Raw genomic sequence first — 7,813 nt, 5'->3', positions numbered from 1 at the left:
ACTTCAGTTCCACCACAGATCATGTGCCCTTCACAAGAATTTGATATTAGAGACCTTCTGCTTATGTATTACCCATATATTAACATTTCTGCCACCATGCACCCAGTCAGACAAGAATGTTTTTCATATTCCTAACTTGAAAAAGTGCTCCCACATACAGAGCAATTCCATTATTGGGTACCAGATAGCAAATGAAAGATCTTACAGAAAAGGACTTACTCAATGACCTATTCAGCTTAAAATTTGTACAGGCAGCCCCTTTTTTCAGAGCAACAGATACTCCATCAGAAATCAGACAAACTAAAAAAGAGTAGATATTTTAATATTGCAGCCATTTCTACTTTGGTATGAGGAATCATTCAATAAATCTTAACATTCATTCACAAAAACCTTTCCAATTACTCATCTCTCACTTATACGCATACTAGCATGAAATAGGTGACCTATCTCCATGGACAAAATCTAAGTGATAAATATTCAGTATCTTTGTACATCGTAAAAATACAGAAACTGATACGGTATAAAACACACCTCAGCAGTCTAACACAAAGAAATCAAGACCATATTTGTGCATACTTTGGTCATATTTATGCATACATAACCAGCGTTCTCTTCTCTTTGCACAACATGTGATTTCACCTTTATTCTTTGTCACGCCAAGTCTGTCCTGCAGACCCCTGGCATGACTTCATGGAGGTGCCACTCTCATGGCATGTTATGGCAAAGAAGTAAAAAGGCTGCCAAAAAAGGATGAGGGAAACAGCCCAGGTCCTGATGAGCAAAACCAGCCTTTAGAGATTCCTTCTCTGCAGGCTTTGAATGCTGAACATCAACACACAGGGGCTGAAGTTTCTGTTCTTTTCCCTTTTTATGCTGTGTTTTTATAATTAGCCTCACACACCACTTATGGTCAAGTGTTAGGTATACTTATGTAGAATGTCCATGAAACGAATAACACAAAGAGTTTAGTATGTATTGTTCAAAGAAGTGTTATTGCTATCTTTCTAACATCTATCATCTTCCACTGATTTACCATGAAAATGTAAAGCAAATGGTTTTGTTACACAAAGAGCTAGCACTTTCAGTTGCTGAAGAGTCATTTTAAAGCTGGAAATGTTATAAGCGGGGGACATTACAAATGAACATTTCAGTATTCTCTTTTCTAACCTGAAGAGGAAAATAAGTTCAGCAATCATAAATTTCCTCTTTCTATTGTTGTTAGAAATTTCTCTGCCTACAGCCCATTCAACAGCAATTCAGTTGTGATTCATGGTTATAAAGCCTAAATTATGACAAAAGGAGTCATAAATTGCAGGAATTATTTTACTTTAAAGATGATGGAGTATCTATGCTGACCAGAAGGCTTTTAATCTATAATATTTCTTAAATAAATATGCCTGAGCAACTAATCACTTGCTATTAGCACTCTCCTATGACCACTTTAACTAACACAACACTGTATCACTTAAATAAACTGGCAATATGCACAGGGTAGATTTATGGGCCTTAATTTCTCAGCTCACACTTGTCTCTCTTGTATGTAAAACAAATACCAGAATGTAGCTGTTGGCTGGTGTTTGTAGAATCCATTTGTTTCATATTTTGAGAGCAACTATAGTATTTGTCAGCCAGTTTTGCCTTGAATTTTTTGCATGGTAAAAAAAAGCAAACTCCTCCCCTCAAACCAACTAAACCCAATTAACTAAAAAGGTAACAGAAATGCCTTTGGATAATATGGTAGCACTGGAAATAGTTCTAAAATTTTCACAGTGTCATGTTATCCATATTGTTTTTTCAGTGGAAATGGTTATGGATAGTGCCAGAAAAAGTTCTGCAGCTCCACTGAGTTAAAGAGATCCTAGCTGGAATAAAAAAGGGGGTCCCAAGGAGAACCCTCCTAAGCCAAATTGGCAGATGTCCACTAGACAGAAGTCAAGTACCCAAATTCCAGTGGTTTGCCACCAAGAAGGTGCCCAAGCAGGTAACATTTAAACTGGTATAATAAACATGGGATATCCATCAACTGGTGTCAGTCAATGCAAGTTATACATCAGGATATTTAAAAAAAACCAACAACCTGTTTCAATATAAAAACAACAGATGAAAAGTTTAGCATGAAAAAACTTATTATTTGCTGATGGCAAAAGATTTAACTTTTAGGGCAATTCTTCATCAAAGATGGCCTCACATCTGCAGCAGTTTCTTTGCTTTGCCTTTCCTAAATATGTACAGAAGGCCTCAAGGGCAGAAGAGGCTGCCTGGGGAGGATGTGGAAAGGTCAACCTCTCATTGCTCTATTTGCGTAAATCCCAGCAGCTCCACTGGCACTTCCCTCCTGTTACCAGAGCTGAGGAGGGAACACATCCTTGTTTTTCAACTGCTGGTTGGAAACAAACAAAATAAAGGACAAATAGAAAAAACCCTTATTTCAGGCTCATCCAAAGTTTAGCACTTTCAATCAACTCAAAAATTACTTTGGCATTAAGCAGTGTGTTCTCAATCCTAAAAGAAAACTAATTTTGCTTTGGATTTAGACATTTAACTTGAAGACAACATGTAACAAAAATCTAGTCTAAATGGAAATCTCCAAAATAATCTGAAGTAGTGCTTGGACTCCCATTTTCTTACTGTTTCCATTTTTTCCTGGACTTTCTCAGATTTTTTTTTTAATAGGAAAAATGACTTGGCAAAAATCAAATCTGAATTTCTAGAATGTTTCGATGTCACCACATCTGTATGTTTCATAGAACATTTTCTACCCAGCTCTAATCTAATAATTGATGTCTTCTGGCATCTGTAGTAAATACAGCTCAAAAAAGGGTTATTTCCTATTAGTAACTAGTCCATCAGTTGGAAGAGAAAATAAACCCAATTTCCCTGTCTGATTGTAGGGCAGCATCTTCTCCAAGCAGCGTTTCACTCTTCTGTAATCACTGTTTTCCAGTTAAGTGGATTTATAGGGATGTGGCATGACATCAAAAACCTGGTGTGAACCTTCAACCTACAGGCAGACAGAGGTGGTACCTGAGAGAAATACTAAATAGAAGCTAAGAACATAAAAATAATTTCTAAATAGAAACGAAATAGCCTTTTACTCTGATTTAGGCTTTGTAAAATGTGGCTGTGTCTCAATAAAACTTGGATTTGGGATAGAAGTTACAAACCAGGAATACTGTCGTGGAAGGATCTGGTGGATGTTCAGGTTTGGATTAAATTTAGTGCTTGGACAATCTGAACTTTAATGCAGGTGACCCCCAGAGAATGCACATGGAGCTTGGTCATCTTTCCCAGGCACCTCAGGTACTCCAATTCTTGAGAGATTTCAACAGTATTTATACAAATTTATGCTAAAAAAAATCTCATATTTTGCAATGTTGACCCAATACCCAAGACATCTGATGCTTATCAGCCTGTTTTCCCAAATAAGAAGTGCAACTGGGTTTAAATTCAGGTACCTGTTGAGAAGGAGATTGAGGAGGATTAAAAGAGAAAAGAACCCAGTACCTAGTATTTTTATTAGCTGGAAGGGTACAGATAAGCTCTATTTTATCAGTGACTTAACTTGCCATATATTAACTGCAGCCATCAGTGATCTCTGCAAGTGAAAGAGTTGACTAAGATGGCAACCACATACACCCTCTTCCCTCACAAACACTTGTTTTAGGTATACACCAAATCTGATCAAAACCAAGCAAAAACACCCCTATCCCAAAAAAAAAAAAAAAAAGAACCAACAAAATCAGGACTATTTCCAGACCTGTTTTTTTAATATATATTTTCCAATATTTCTAGACTATTGCTGTGCCTCTAACACTTTAAATTATTGAAGGCATTGAGATAAGACCTTCCTACTCCGTGTAGGTCTGGGCTTGTTTTGTGAATCCAGAGTTAGGATTTATCTTTAAGAGGTCCATGTACAGTCAGTACCAGTCTGGGCAGCTGCTGTGGTCTAATTTGAGAGAGTAAAGATGTCCATGCAGTTACACTGAAATATGTGGTAGTTCAGCCTAGAAAAGCCATGCCTTTTCCCATTCCACATATCCCCTTCGCACCACCCTCTAAAAATAATTGCCTTGGTTCTGTAGGAAGTATTTCTGAAGAATCTAACTATTCACTTTTACTTAGTTTGTGTTTATTTTATGGAAAGCTACATGTTTTCAGGTCAGTGGTCAATGGAATTCTTTTCACAGCTGCCTCCTCCTGTTTATCTTTATCTGTCAGTAAAGTAAACTCTCTTCTAGTTGTTTAGAAATGAATGTATTCTGCAGTGCCGTGTCTGTGCTGCCCATGGCAGAGGATGGGCTGTCATGGAGTTACAGGAAGGTGTTCATGGCAAGGGGTTGGACCAGGTGGTCTCTAAAGTCCCTTTCAACCCAGATCATTCTGCAAGTCAGTGATAAGTAAAATAAATTCTGTTTATTAACTCGAATCTACCACGTTACAAATGGTATCTGAGTTAATTTCACACATCCCATTATCCAGGCTCTTTGTGCTGTCTTTCCTGCTACTCTCTGGAACTCTGATCCACCAGCACATGGAGAAGAGTCCTCCAGGAACAATTTCCATCACCTCCTACCCCCCCGGGCAGGCAAATTCACTGGATCTCATCGAAGTCTAAGTTGTTCCTTACACCTTTTGTGATCAGTGAATTTGTGTTGCAGTGTTTGGACTTCTGTCAGGTCTCTCCCTAAAGACTCTCCACTACGGTTGAAATATTCACAAAAAACCCCACCACCATTGAAGCAATATCCTTATATTTTGTGAGGAAAACAAGCAACTCACAGCATGTATGCTCCAGTCAGCTTTGCCTTTCCCAATCTAGGGGAAGAGCATCTTCGAAGGGCTAGATTCCTTCTTTTATTTGGCCACATGCTCTCACTGTTAACTATGTTCTTTTCATAACAACCCTACACTAACCATACATTATTAACCCCCAGAGACAGAAACTTCATTTTAACATTTTCCTGTAAGCACTGTGCAAACTCAGGTTATAATACTAATATCTTTTCCCCCTACCCCCTCTGCTTACACTTTAAGCATAAGGAGATGGTAAGTCAGCTTTGAAAAAAAGAAATAAAAACTCATCCAGTGAAGAACATCCAAATCTGAATTATTTTCTGGTAGAAAAGAGCGTGCAGGTGGTAAAACATCTGTTCTCTCTCTGGGCTTTAGATATCCAGCATTTGGCTTGGGCTCAGCAACTCCTCTCCCATATTTGTCCCTTACAGAAGGTAAGAGACTTACTTGTTGGACTCTCTATAGCATTTTTAAATTCAAAACAGAAAAGGAGATGCTTAAGCAGTAAAGGATAGCGTTATTTTCCAGAGTCTCTGCAATGAAAATTCCCCTCTAGATGAGGACTTTGGATTGTGTGAGGTTCTGTGACTTATCTGACAAAGAAACCAATGCCCTCGTTAGGTGTAACTCACACCTTGACTGATGGACCCAACGCAGTGATGTCTTTAAGAACAAAAAAACCCCAAAAGTTCTTTTGGCTCTTGTTCCTGCACTTTAGGGAAAAAAGTTTATATCAAGAGATCTCAGAAAATCCCATGATGTCTCCTAAGTCTCAAGCTGATGCCTGTCAGGGTGTAATTAACAGATGCAGACAGCCCCTATCTCAGCATGACTAAGCTGGTTTTACACCGGATAAGCACAAATTATATTTATTTTCATTTCACAACATATTCATAATTCTAATGAAATCATGTGAGATATGAACAGGAAACAAGGCACCATGACCAATCCTCCTCCCTCAGCTGTGGGGTCTGGTATTTCGATGGAGACAACAAAAAAGCAACTGCACAGCAACCACCTTCCCCACAGATCCAGCAATGGGCTGGCACAGGGAACAGGGCAGTGTCCAGAACAGTGAGTCCAGCAGGGCCAGGGCAGGGATTGTCCCTGTACTGGGCACTGCTGAGGCAGCTCCAGCGCTGTGTCCAGGTCTGGGCCCCTCAGGCACGAGACACATTGAGGGGCTGGAGCATGTCTAGGAAAGGGAATGGAATGGAGCTGGGGAAGGGTCTGGAGCACCAGGAGCAGCTGAGGGAGCTGGGGGAGTTCTGCCCAGAGAAAAGGACTGGGGCCGCTGGTGGTACCACAGGCTCCAGCCTGGGCTCTTTTGTTCTATAAATTAATATGTCAATCCCCTGTTTTTCAAGGCTTACCCCATTCCTCCAGAGCACAGCAAGGGAGATACCTTTTCATACATCAACCTAAACATCAGAGCCCTCCTGTCTCTGAAATGCCTCTGTTTTTCTCCTACTCTTCCACCTTAGCCATTTTTATGTACTTTAAAAGTACTGTTTTCCTTTAGAAAGCACGTAAGTCACACCCTTGCTCTCCTGAAGTCCGCACAAGGTTTACAGCTGACTACAGTGAGGTGAAGGCTTCACTTACACAGCCCCAGCAAAACTCTTGTCAAGTAATTTTGTGCCACAATGGAAAGCAATTCATTACGAAAGGGGCTAAAGCAAAAATCTAGCCAGGCAAATAAACATACCACTGTCAGTAGAATTTATTGAGACATTTTTGAGGCTCTCAAACGGATTTTGAGACAATTTTCTATTGAAATTGTAATCACAGGGCTGGGTGTGGAGTAACTTCTTATTTGGCAACTCAGCCCTGGTGAGAGGGAGGGCAAGTGTGTTACAATCACAAGCCATGAGGGAACAAAGGGGCTCAGGCCAGCCCTGCCGAGATGCCCCCCCCCCAGCTGTGAAATACAAATCACTATAAGGCAGTAAAAGCTGCCCAGAATGTGCCTGCCTCCACTTCAAACTGATTTTTAAAATTTCCTTCAAGTCAGTTATGTGCTAAGGAGAAGGGAGAGGATATGAAGAAGCTATTGAGAAACCTTGTGTATCTTCTCGTGCTGGTTAAGTTTAATTTCTTGAGTTTAATTGAACTGGAGTGATGAAACCAAACAAGGTCACCCTCCCACATCTCATTGTCTTGGGAAGTGCCAGTGGTTTTCATGCATCAAACTCTTGTCTGGGCTGCCTAACTTTGGGAGTTTAACTTCAGAGACGTCCCTCCCTGCAGGAGTCTCAAGCAAGTCTGCAAGTTTCATAGTGAAAGGTGCAGGTTTTCCTGCTCTTCAGGAGGAACATATGCCCACACACACCTCTGGTTATGCTTAATTAAGCAAATACACCTGCTGGAAGATGCAAAAACCTGATCTGAAGGCAGCTGAACCTACCATTGAAACTGGTGACAGCAAGAGGGAACGTCCTTACAGCACTTGGAGAAAATTGCTTGTTCCTCCTTACAAAACTGAAAGCAAAATCAAGATTAAAAAGAAAAACAAAACAAAAAGATTGCAAAACAACAGCTTATTTTGGTCTTAGAGAAGATCAATATTGAGCGGTTGAATAAATCATCATCCAGTTTGGCTGCTCAGCCTGGCTGAAGTCAAAGGGGAAGATACAATATTCCTGGGATTTGTCATGAGGAGGTTTGTCACATCTTCCAAAGGCATGCATGAGGGGGAATGAGGCAGGGCCAAGTGCTGGGCAGAAATTATTTCACCTCCTCCACATCTTTGCAGCATAAAACATCCCTCATCATAAATCAGCTCTGATTAATTTATTATGGATGTTTATGTTAAATGTCTCAATTGCTCTTTCGTTCTTGGGAATACACTCTTATTTTCATAGATATTTATTAGTGCAGCTTCTCTAGGTGGCAGATTTCACTTCCCATCTCTTCTGGTTTTGGCTCTGTGGAGAGAAGGATGGAGTCATAAAACTAAAACACACACAGACACAGGGAGCAGGGAGCAGGACACTGGCCCTTCCCTCCATCAATT

Source organism: Pseudopipra pipra, chromosome Z (assembly GCF_036250125.1).
Source record: "Pseudopipra pipra isolate bDixPip1 chromosome Z, bDixPip1.hap1, whole genome shotgun sequence".
Classification (NCBI taxonomy): domain Eukaryota; kingdom Metazoa; phylum Chordata; class Aves; order Passeriformes; family Pipridae; genus Pseudopipra; species Pseudopipra pipra.
This window is presented reverse-complemented; position numbering follows the sequence as displayed.